This window comes from Electrophorus electricus, chromosome 13, assembly GCF_041902795.1.
Source record: "Electrophorus electricus isolate QZ-2024a chromosome 13, ASM4190279v1, whole genome shotgun sequence".
NCBI lineage: Eukaryota > Metazoa > Chordata > Actinopteri > Gymnotiformes > Gymnotidae > Electrophorus > Electrophorus electricus.
Genome location: NC_137509.1, coordinates 22,100,691 through 22,112,238, shown reverse-complemented (window position 1 = coordinate 22,112,238; position 11,548 = coordinate 22,100,691). Strand labels below are relative to the sequence as shown.

The window sequence follows — 11,548 nt, the reverse complement described above, 5'->3', positions numbered from 1 at the left end:
GCTATTCCCAGGTGCTAACAGATAGTTTTTTTTATTAATCACTGCACTTCACATTTGAGCATGTCAGCTTGAAAGTAAATTAAAGTGATGCAAGAAAAGCTTACAGCACCTGGTATTCCTAGGTAGGGTCCCACCTCAGTACTATCCAGGCCCAAAGTTGTTCAGCTTCCAAGGTCAGATGAGATTGGACGTTCTCAAGCTGGTGTGGCCGTAAGCCTTAAACACTTACTCTAAATGCCTAATCATAGCAAATATGATCAAAGACCAATCTGACAATTTTTTTTATTAATCCCTGCACTTGACATTCTAGAATGTTATCTTGAAAGTAAATTAAATGATGCAATAAAAGCTTACAACATCTGGTATTCGGAGGCACTAACAGACAGTTTTTTTTTAATCACTGCACTTCACATTCAAGCATGTCAGTTGGAGAGTAAATTAAAGTGATGCAATAAAAACTTACAGCATCTGCTATTCCCAGGTGCTAGCAGATAGTTTGATTTAATTATTCACTGCACTTCAAATTTGAACATGAAGCTTGAACATAAATTAAAGGGATGCAATAAAATCTTACAGCACCTGCTATTCCCTGGTACTAAAAGATTTCTATTTAATCTGTACACTTCACATACAAGCATGTCAGTTGCAGATTAAATTAAAGTGATGCAACAAAAACTTACAGCATCTGCTATTCCCAGGTGCTAACAGATAGTTTTTTTTAATTAATCACTGCACTTCACATCCTAGCATGTCATCTTAAAAGTAAATTAAAGTGATGCAAGAGAAGCTTACAGCATCTCGTAGTCCAAGCTGCTAACAGATAGTTTTTTGATGAATCACTGCACTTCACATTCAGGCATGTGAGTTGGAGAGTAAATGAAAGTGATGCAAAAAAAACTTACAGCATCTGCTATTCCCATGTGCTAACAGAGAGTTTTTTTTATTAATCACTGCACTTCACATTTGAGCATGTCAGCTTGAAAGTAAATTAAAGTGATGCAAGAAAAGGTTACAGCACCTGGTATTCCTAGGTAGGGTCCCACCTCAGTACTATCCAGGCCCAAAGTTGTTCAGCTTCCAAGGTCAGATGAGATTGGACGTTCTCAAGCTGGTGTGGCCGTAAGCCTTAAACACTTACTCTAATTGCCTAATCATAGCAAATATGATCAAAGACCAATCTGACAATTTTTTTTATTAATCCCTGCACTTGACATTCTAGAATGTTATCTTGAAAGTAAATTAAATGATGCAATAAAAGCTTACAAAATCTGGTATTCGGAGGCAATAACAGACAGTTTTTTTTTAATCACTGCACTTCACATTCAAGCATGTCAGTTGGAGAGTAAATTAAAGTGATGCAATAAAAACTTACAGCATCTGCTATTCCCAGGTGCTAGCAGATAGTTTGATTTAATTATTCACTGCACTTCAAATTTGAACATGATAGCTTGAACATAAATTAAAGGGATGCAATAAAATCTTACAGCACCTGCTATTCCCTGGTACTAAAAGATTTCTATTTAATCTGTACACTTCACATACAAGCAATTCAGTTGCAGATTAAATTAAAGTGATGCAACAAAAACTTACAGCATCTGCTATTCCCAGGTGCTAACAGATAGTTTTTTTTAATTAATCACTGCACTTCACATCCTAGCATGTCATCTTAAAAGTAAATTAAAGTGATGCAAGAGAAGCTTACAGCATCTCGTAGTCCAAGCTGCTAACAGATAGTTTTTTGATGAATCACTGCACTTCACATTCAGGCATGTGAGTTGGAGAGTAAATGAAAGTGATGCAAAAAAAACTTACAGCATCTGCTATTCCCAGGTGCTAACAGATAGTTTTTTTTATTAATCACTGCACTTCACATTTGAGCATGTCAGCTTGAAAGTAAATTAAAGTGATGCAAGAAAAGCTTACAGCACCTGGTATTCCTAGGTAGGGTCCCACCTCAGTACTATCCAGGCCCAAAGTTGTTCAGCTTCCAAGGTCAGATGAGATTCGACGTTCTCAAGCTGGTGTGGCCGTAAGCCTTAAACACTTACTCAAATTGCCTAATCATAGCAAATATGATCAAAGACCAATCTGACAATTTTTTTTAGTAATCCCTGCACTTGACATTCTAGAAAGTTATCTTGAAAGTAAATTAAATGATGCAATAAAAGCTTACAACATCTGGTATACGGAGGCACTAACAGACAGTTTTTTTTTAATCACTGCACTTCACATTCAAGCATGTCAGTTGGAGAGTAAATTAAAGTGATGCAATAAAAACTTACAGCATCTGCTATTCCCAGGTGCTAACAGATAGTTTTTTTTAATTAATCACTGCACTTCACATCCTAGCATGTCATCTTAAAAGTAAATTAAAGTGATGCAAGAGAAGGTTACAGCACCTGGTATTCCTAGGTAGGGTCCCACCTCAGTACTATCCAGGCCCAACGTTGTTCAGTTTCCAAGGTCAGATGAGATTGGACGTTCTCAAGCTGGTGTGGCCGTAAGCCTTAAACACTTACTCTAATTGCCTAATCATAGCAAATATGATCAAAGACCAATCTGACAATTTTTTTTATTAATCCCTGCACTTGACATTCTAGAATGTTATCTTGAAAGTAAATTAAATGATTCAATAAAAGCTTACAACATCTGGTATTCGGAGGCACTAACAGACAGTTTTTTTTTAATCACTGCACTTCACATTCAAGCATGTCAGTTGGAGAGTAAATTAAAGTGATGCAATAAAAACTTACAGCATCTGCTATTCCCAGGTGCTAGCAGATAGTTTGATTTAATTATTCACTGCACTTCAAATTTGAACATGATAGCTTGAACATAAATTAAAGGGATGCAATAAAATCTTACAGCACCTGCTATTCCCTGGTACTAAAAGATTTCTATTTAATCTGTACACTTCACATACAAGCATGTCAGTTGCAGATTAAATTAAAGTGATGCAACAAAAACTTACAGCATCTGCTATTCCCAGGTGCTAACAGATAGTTTTTTTTAATTAATCACTCACTTCACATCCTAGCATGTCATCTTAAAAGTAAATTAAAGTGATGCAAGAGAAGCTTACAGCATCTCGTAGTCCAAGCTGCTAACAGATAGTTTTTTGATGAATCACTGCACTTCACATTCAGGCATGTGAGTTGGAGAGTAAATGAAAGTGATGCAAAAAAAACTTACAGCATCTGCTATTCCCAGGTGCTAACAGATAGTTTTTTTTATTAATCACTGCACTTCACATTTGAGCATGTCAGCTTGAAAGTAAATTAAAGTGATGCAAGAAAAGCTTACAGCACCTGGTATTCCTAGGTAGGGTCCCACCTCAGTACTATCCAGGCCCAAAGTTGTTCAGCTTCCAAGGTCAGATGAGATTCGACGTTCTCAAGCTGGTGTGGCCGTAAGCCTTAAACACTTACTCAAATTGCCTAATCATAGCAAATATGATCAAAGACCAATCTGACAATTTTTTTTAGTAATCCCTGCACTTGACATTCTAGAAAGTTATCTTGAAAGTAAATTAAATGATGCAATAAAAGCTTACAACATCTGGTATACGGAGGCACTAACAGACAGTTTTTTTTTAATCACTGCACTTCACATTCAAGCATGTCAGTTGGAGAGTAAATTAAAGTGATGCAATAAAAACTTACAGCATCTGCTATTCCCAGGTGCTAACAGATAGTTTTTTTTAATTAATCACTGCACTTCACATCCTAGCATGTCATCTTAAAAGTAAATTAAAGTGATGCAAGAGAAGGTTACAGCACCTGGTATTCCTAGGTAGGGTCCCACCTCAGTACTATCCAGGCCCAACGTTGTTCAGTTTCCAAGGTCAGATGAGATTGGACGTTCTCAAGCTGGTGTGGCCGTAAGCCTTAAACACTTACTCTAATTGCCTAATCATAGCAAATATGATCAAAGACCAATCTGACAATTTTTTTTATTAATCCCTGCACTTGACATTCTAGAATGTTATCTTGAAAGTAAATTAAATGATTCAATAAAAGCTTACAACATCTGGTATTCGGAGGCACTAACAGACAGTTTTTTTTTAATCACTGCACTTCACATTCAAGCATGTCAGTTGGAGAGTAAATTAAAGTGATGCAATAAAAACTTACAGCATCTGCTATTCCCAGGTGCTAGCAGATAGTTTGATTTAATTATTCACTGCACTTCAAATTTGAACATGATAGCTTGAACATAAATTAAAGGGATGCAATAAAATCTTACAGCACCTGCTATTCCCTGGTACTAAAAGATTTCTATTTAATCTGTACACTTCACATACAAGCATGTCAGTTGCAGATTAAATTAAAGTGATGCAACAAAAACTTACAGCATCTGCTATTCCCAGGTGCTAACAGATAGTTTTTTTTAATTAATCACTCACTTCACATCCTAGCATGTCATCTTAAAAGTAAATTAAAGTGATGCAAGAGAAGCTTACAGCATCTCGTAGTCCAAGCTGCTAACAGATAGTTTTTTGATGAATCACTGCACTTCACATTCAGGCATGTGAGTTGGAGAGTAAATGAAAGTGATGCAAAAAAAACTTACAGCATCTGCTATTCCCAGGTGCTAACAGATAGTTTTTTTTATTAATCACTGCACTTCACATTTGAGCATGTCAGCTTGAAAGTAAATTAAAGTGATGCAAGAAAAGCTTACAGCACCTGGTATTCCTAGGTAGGGTCCCACCTCAGTACTATCCAGGCCCAAAGTTGTTCAGCTTCCAAGGTCAGATGAGATTCGACGTTCTCAAGCTGGTGTGGCCGTAAGCCTTAAACACTTACTCAAATTGCCTAATCATAGCAAATATGATCAAAGACCAATCTGACAATTTTTTTTAGTAATCCCTGCACTTGACATTCTAGAAAGTTATCTTGAAAGTAAATTAAATGATGCAATAAAAGCTTACAACATCTGGTATACGGAGGCACTAACAGACAGTTTTTTTTTAATCACTGCACTTCACATTCAAGCATGTCAGTTGGAGAGTAAATTAAAGTGATGCAATAAAAACTTACAGCATCTGCTATTCCCAGGTGCTAACAGATAGTTTTTTTTAATTAATCACTGCACTTCACATCCTAGCATGTCATCTTAAAAGTAAATTAAAGTGATGCAAGAGAAGGTTACAGCATCTCGTAGTCCAAGCTGCTAACAGATAGTTTTTTGATGAATCACTGCACTTCACATTCAGGCATGTGAGTTGGAGAGTAAATGAAAGTGATGCAAAAAAAACTTACAGCATCTGCTATTCCCAGGTGCTAACAGATAGTTTTTTTTATTAATCACTGCACTTCACATTTGAGCATGTCAGCTTGAAAGTAAATTAAAGTGATGCAAGAAAAGCTTACAGCACCTGGTATTCCTAGGTAGGGTCCCACCTCAGTACTATCCAGGCCCAAAGTTGTTCAGCTTCCAAGGTCAGATGAGATTCGACGTTCTCAAGCTGGTGTGGCCGTAAGCCTTAAACACTTACTCAAATTGCCTAATCATAGCAAATATGATCAAAGACCAATCTGACAATTTTTTTTAGTAATCCCTGCACTTGACATTCTAGAAAGTTATCTTGAAAGTAAATTAAATGATGCAATAAAAGCTTATAACATCTGGTATACGGAGGCACTAACAGACAGTTTTTTTATTAATCACTGCACTTCACATTCAAGCATGTCAGTTGGAGAGTAAATTAAAGTGATGCAATAAAAACTTACAGCGTCTGCTATTCCCAGGTGCTAGCAGATAGTTTGATTTAATTATTCACTGCACTTCAAATTTGAACATGAAGCTTGAACATAAATTAAAGGGATGCAATAAAATCTTACAGCACCTGCTATTCCCTGGTACTAAAAGATTTCTATTTAATCTGTACACTTCACATACAAGCATGTCAGTTGCAGATTAAATTAAAGTGATGCAACAAAAACTTACAGCATCTGCTATTCCCAGGTGCTAACAGATAGTTTTTTTTAATTAATCACTGCACTTCACATCCTAGCATGTCATCTTAAAAGTAAATTAAAGTGATGCAAGAGAAGCTTACAGCATCTCGTAGTCCAAGCTGCTAACAGATAGTTTTTTGATGAATCACTGCACTTCACATTCAGGCATGTGAGTTGGAGAGTAAATGAAAGTGATGCAAAAAAAACTTACAGCATCTGCTATTCCCAGGTGCTAACAGATAGTTTTTTTTATTAATCATTGCACTTCACATTTGAGCATGTCAGCTTGAAAGTAAATTAAAGTGATGCAAGAAAAGCTTACAGCACCTGGTATACATAGGTAGGGTCCCACCTCAGTACTATCCAGGCCCAAACTTGCTTAGCTTCCAAGGTCAGATGAGATTGGGCATTCTCAAGCTGGTGTGGCCGTAAGCCTTAAACACTTACTCAAATTGCCTAATCATAGCAAATATGATCAAAGACCAATCTGACAATTTTTTTTATTAATCCCTGCAATTGACATTCTAGAATGTTATCTTGAATGTAAATTAAATGATGCAATAAAAGCTTACAACATCTGGTATACGGAGGCACTAACAGACAGTTTTTTGATGAATCACTGCACTTCACATTCAGGCATGTGAGTTGGAGAGTAAATGAAAGTGATGCAAAAAAAACTTACAGCATCGGCTATTCCCAGGTGCTAACAGATAGTTTTTTTTATTAATCACTGCACTTCACATTTGAACATGTCAGCTTGAAAGTAAATTAAAGTGATGCAAGAAAAGCTTACAGCACCTGGTATTCCTAGGTAGGGTCCCACCTCAGTACTATCCAGGCCCAAACTTGCTTAGCTTCCAAGGTCAGATGAGATTGGGATTTCTCAAAGTGGTGTGGCCGTAAGCCTTATACGCCTACTCAAATTGCCTAATCATAGCAAATATGATCAAAGACCAATCTGACAATTTTTTTTATTAATCCCTGCACTTGACATTCTAGAATGTTATCTTGAATGTAATTAAATGATGCAATAAAAGCTTACAATACGGAGCTGGTATACGGAGGCACTAATTATTCACTGCACTTCAAATTTGAACATGATAGCTTGAACATAAATTAAAGGGATGCAATACAATCTTACAGCACCTGCTATTCCCTGGTACTAAAATATTTCTATTTAATCTGTACACTTCACATACAAGCTTGTCAGTTGCAGATTAAAGTAAAGTGATGCAACAAAAACTTACAGCATCTGCTATTCCCAGGTGCTAACAGATAGTTTTTTTAATTAATCACTGCATTTCACATCTTAGCATGTCATCTTGACAGTAAATTAAAGTGATGCAAGAGAAGCTTACAGCATCTCATAGTCCAAGGTGCTAACAGATAGTTTTTTGATGAATCACTGCACTTCACATTCAGGCATGTGAGTTGGAGAGTAAATGAAAGTGATGCAAAAAAAACTTACAGCATCTGCTATTCCCAGGTGCTAACAGATAGTTTTTTTTATTAATCACTGCACTTCACATTTGAGCATGTCAGCTTGAAAGTAAATTAAAGTGATGCAAGAAAAGCTTACAGCACCTGGTATTCCTAGGTAGGGTCCCACCTCAGTACTATCCAGGCCCAAAGTTGTTCAGCTTCCAAGGTCAGATGAGATTCGACGTTCTCAAGCTGGTGTGGCCGTAAGCCTTAAACACTTACTCAAATTGCCTAATCATAGCAAATATGATCAAAGACCAATCTGACAATTTTTTTTAGTAATCCCTGCACTTGACATTCTAGAAAGTTATCTTGAAAGTAAATTAAATGATGCAATAAAAGCTTATAACATCTGGTATACGGAGGCACTAACAGACAGTTTTTTTATTAATCACTGCACTTCACATTCAAGCATGTCAGTTGGAGAGTAAATTAAAGTGATGCAATAAAAACTTACAGCGTCTGCTATTCCCAGGTGCTAGCAGATAGTTTGATTTAATTATTCACTGCACTTCAAATTTGAACATGAAGCTTGAACATAAATTAAAGGGATGCAATAAAATCTTACAGCACCTGCTATTCCCTGGTACTAAAAGATTTCTATTTAATCTGTACACTTCACATACAAGCATGTCAGTTGCAGATTAAATTAAAGTGATGCAACAAAAACTTACAGCATCTGCTATTCCCAGTTGCTAACAGATAGTTTTTTTTAATTAATCACTGCACTTCACATCCTAGCATGTCATCTTAAAAGTAAATTAAAGTGATGCAAGAGAAGCTTACAGCATCTCGTAGTCCAAGGTGCTAACAGATAGATTTTTGATGAATCACTGCACTTCACATTCAGGCATGTGAGTTGGAGAGTAAATGAAAGTGATGGAAAAAAACTTACAGCATCTGCTATTCCCAGGTGCTAACAGATAGTTTTTTTTATTAATCATTGCACTTCACATTTGAGCATGTCAGCTTGAAAGTAAATTAAAGTGATGCAAGAAAAGCTTACAGCACCTGGAATACATAGGTAGGGTCCCACCTCAGTACTATCCAGGCCCAAACTTGCTTAGCTTCCAAGGTCAGATGAGATTGGGCATTCTCAAGCTGGTGTGGCCGTAAGCCTTAAACACTTACTCAAATTGCCTAATCATAGCAAATATGATCAAAGACCAATCTGACAATTTTTTTTAGTAATCCCTGCACTTGACATTCTAGAAAGTTATCTTGAAAGTAAATTAAATGATGCAATAAAAGCTTATAACATCTGGTATATGGAGGCACTAACAGACAGTTTTTTGATGATTTACTGCACTTCACATTCAGGCATGTGAGTTGGAGAGTAAATGAAAGTGATGCAAAAAAAACGTACAGCATCTGCTATTCCCAGGTGCTAACAGATAGTTTTTTTTATTACTCATTGCACTTCACATTTGAGCATGTCAGCTTGAAAGTAAATTAAAGTGATGCAAGAAAAGCTTACAGCTCCTGGTATACATAGGTAGGGTCCCACCTCAGTACTATCCAGGCCCAAACTTGCTTAGCTTCCAAGGTCAGATGAGATTGGGCATTCTCAAGCTGGTATGGCCATAAGCCTTAAACACTTATTCAAATTGCCTAATCATAGCAAATATGATCAAAGACCAATCTGACAATTTTTTTTATTAATCACTGCATTTCACATCTTAGCATGTCATCTTGACAGTAAATTAAAGTGATGCAAGAGAAGCTTACAGCATCTCGTAGTCCAAGGTGTTAACAGACAGTTTTTTGATGATTTACTGCACTTCACATTCAGGCATGTGAGTTGGAGAGTAAATGAAAGTGATGCAAAAAAAACTTACAGCATCTGCTATTCCCAGGTGCTAACAGATAGTTTGAGTTAATTATTCACTGCACTTCAAATTTGAACATGATAGCTTGAACATAAATTAAAGGGATGCAATACAATCTTACAGCACCTGCTATTCCCTGGTACTAAAATATTTCTATTTAATCTGTACACTTCACATACAAGCTTGTCAGTTGCAGATTAAAGTAAAGTGATGCAACAAAAACTTACAGCATCTGCTATTCCCAGGTGCTAACAGATAGTTTTTTTAATTAATCACTGCATTTCACATCTTAGCATTTCATCTTGACAGTAAATTAAAGTGATGCAAGAGAAGCTTACAGCATCTCGTAGTCCAAGGTGCTAACAGATAGTTTTTTGATGAATCACTGCACTTCACATTCAGGCATGTGAGTTGGAGAGTAAATGAAAGTGATGCAAAAAAAACTTACAGCATCGGCTATTCCCAGGTGCTAACAGATAGTTTTTTTTATTAATCACTGCACTTCACATTTGAACATGTCAGCTTGAAAGTAAATTAAAGTGATGCAAGAAAAGCTTACAGCACCTGGTATTCCTAGGTAGGGTCCCACCTCAGTACTATCCAGGCCCAAACTTGCTTAGCTTCCAAGCTCAGATGAGATTGGGCGTTCTCAAGCTGGTGTGGCCGTAAGCCTTATACGCTTACTCAAATTGCCTAATCATAGCAAATATGATCAAAGACCAATCTGACAATTTTTTTTATTAATCCCTGCACTTGACATTCTAGAATGTTATCTTGAATGTAATTAAATGATGCAATAAAAGCTTACAATACGGAGCTGGTATACGGAGGCACTAATTATTCACTGCACTTCAAATTTGAACATGATAGCTTGAACATAAATTAAAGGGATGCAATACAATCTTACAGCACCTGCTATTCCCTGGTACTAAAATATTTCTATTTAATCTGTACACTTCACATACAAGCTTGTCAGTTGCAGATTAAAGTAAAGTGATGCAACAAAAACTTACAGCATCTGCTATTCCCAGGTGCTAACAGATAGTTTTTTTAATTAATCACTGCATTTCACATCCTAGCATGTCATCTTGACAGTAAATTAAAGTGATGCAAGAGAAGCTTACAGCATCTCGTAGTCCAAGGTGCTAACATATAGTTTTTTGATGAATCACTGCACTTCACATTCAGGCATGTGAGTTGGAGAGTAAATGAAAGTGATGCAAAAAAAAATTTACAGCATCTGCTATTCCCAGGTGCTAACAGATAGTTTGAGTTAATTATTCACTGCACTTCAAATTTGAACATGATAGCTTGAACATAAATTAAAGGGATGCAATACAATCTTACAGCACCTGCTATTCCCTGGTACTAAAATATTTCTATTTAATCTGTACACTTCACATACAAGCTTGTCAGTTGCAGATTAAAGTAAAGTGATGCAACAAAAACTTACAGCATCTGCTATTCCCAGGTGCTAACAGATAGTTTTTTTAATTAATCACTGCATTTCACATCCTAGCATGTCATCTTGACAGTAAATTAAAGTGATGCAAGAGAAGCTTACAGCATCTCGTAGTCCAAGGTGCTAACATATAGTTTTTTGATGAATCACTGCACTTCACATTCAGGCATGTGAGTTGGAGAGTAAATGAAAGTGATGCAAAAAAAACTTACAGCATCTGCTATTCCCAGGTGCTAACAGATAGTTTAAGTTAATTATTCACTGCACTTCAAATTTGAACATGATAGCTTGAACATAAATTAAAGGGATGCAATACAATCTTACAGCACCTGCTATTCCCTGGTACTAAAATATTTCTATTTAATCTGTACACTTCACATACAAGCTTGTCAGTTGCAGATTAAAGTAAAGTGATGCAACAAAAACTTACAGCATCTGCTATTCCCAGGTGCTAACAGATAGTTTTTTTAATTAATCACTGCATTTCACATCCTAGCATGTCATCTTGACAGTAAATTAAAGTGATGCAAGAGAAGCTTACAGCATCTCGTAGTCCAAGGTGCTAACATATAGTTTTTTGATGAATCACTGCACTTCACATTCAGGCATGTGAGTTGGAGAGTAAATGAAAGTGATGCAAAAAAAACTTACAGCATCTGCTATTCCCAGGTGCTAACAGATAGTTTGAGTTAATTATTCACTGCACTTCAAATTTGAACATGATAGCTTGAACATAAATTAAAGGGATGCAATACAATCTTACAGCACCTGCTATTCCCTGGTACTAAAATATTTCTATTTAATCTGTACAC

At 36.4% G+C, this 11,548-nt stretch overlaps 12 pseudogenes; all 12 read right to left on the bottom strand.

Annotated features, from left to right (window-relative positions):
* Positions 1-97: 97 nt before the first annotated feature.
* On the bottom strand, positions 98-216 carry LOC145644396 (5S ribosomal RNA; annotated as a pseudogene).
* Positions 217-1,006: 790 nt separating this feature from the next.
* On the bottom strand, positions 1,007-1,125 carry LOC145645399 (5S ribosomal RNA; annotated as a pseudogene).
* A 791-nt stretch (positions 1,126-1,916) lies between these two features.
* LOC145645525 (5S ribosomal RNA) lies at positions 1,917-2,035 on the bottom strand (annotated as a pseudogene).
* Positions 2,036-3,296: 1,261 nt separating this feature from the next.
* Positions 3,297-3,415, bottom strand: LOC145645524 (5S ribosomal RNA; annotated as a pseudogene).
* Positions 3,416-4,676: 1,261 nt separating this feature from the next.
* On the bottom strand, positions 4,677-4,795 carry LOC145645523 (5S ribosomal RNA; annotated as a pseudogene).
* A 573-nt stretch (positions 4,796-5,368) lies between these two features.
* On the bottom strand, positions 5,369-5,487 carry LOC145645522 (5S ribosomal RNA; annotated as a pseudogene).
* A 791-nt stretch (positions 5,488-6,278) lies between these two features.
* Positions 6,279-6,397, bottom strand: LOC145650229 (5S ribosomal RNA; annotated as a pseudogene).
* Positions 6,398-6,749: 352 nt separating this feature from the next.
* On the bottom strand, positions 6,750-6,868 carry LOC145650405 (5S ribosomal RNA; annotated as a pseudogene).
* Positions 6,869-7,535: 667 nt separating this feature from the next.
* On the bottom strand, positions 7,536-7,654 carry LOC145645521 (5S ribosomal RNA; annotated as a pseudogene).
* Positions 7,655-8,444: 790 nt separating this feature from the next.
* Positions 8,445-8,563, bottom strand: LOC145650276 (5S ribosomal RNA; annotated as a pseudogene).
* Positions 8,564-8,915: 352 nt separating this feature from the next.
* Positions 8,916-9,034, bottom strand: LOC145650736 (5S ribosomal RNA; annotated as a pseudogene).
* A 792-nt stretch (positions 9,035-9,826) lies between these two features.
* LOC145644114 (5S ribosomal RNA) lies at positions 9,827-9,945 on the bottom strand (annotated as a pseudogene).
* Between the last annotated feature and the right edge of the window lie 1,603 nt (positions 9,946-11,548).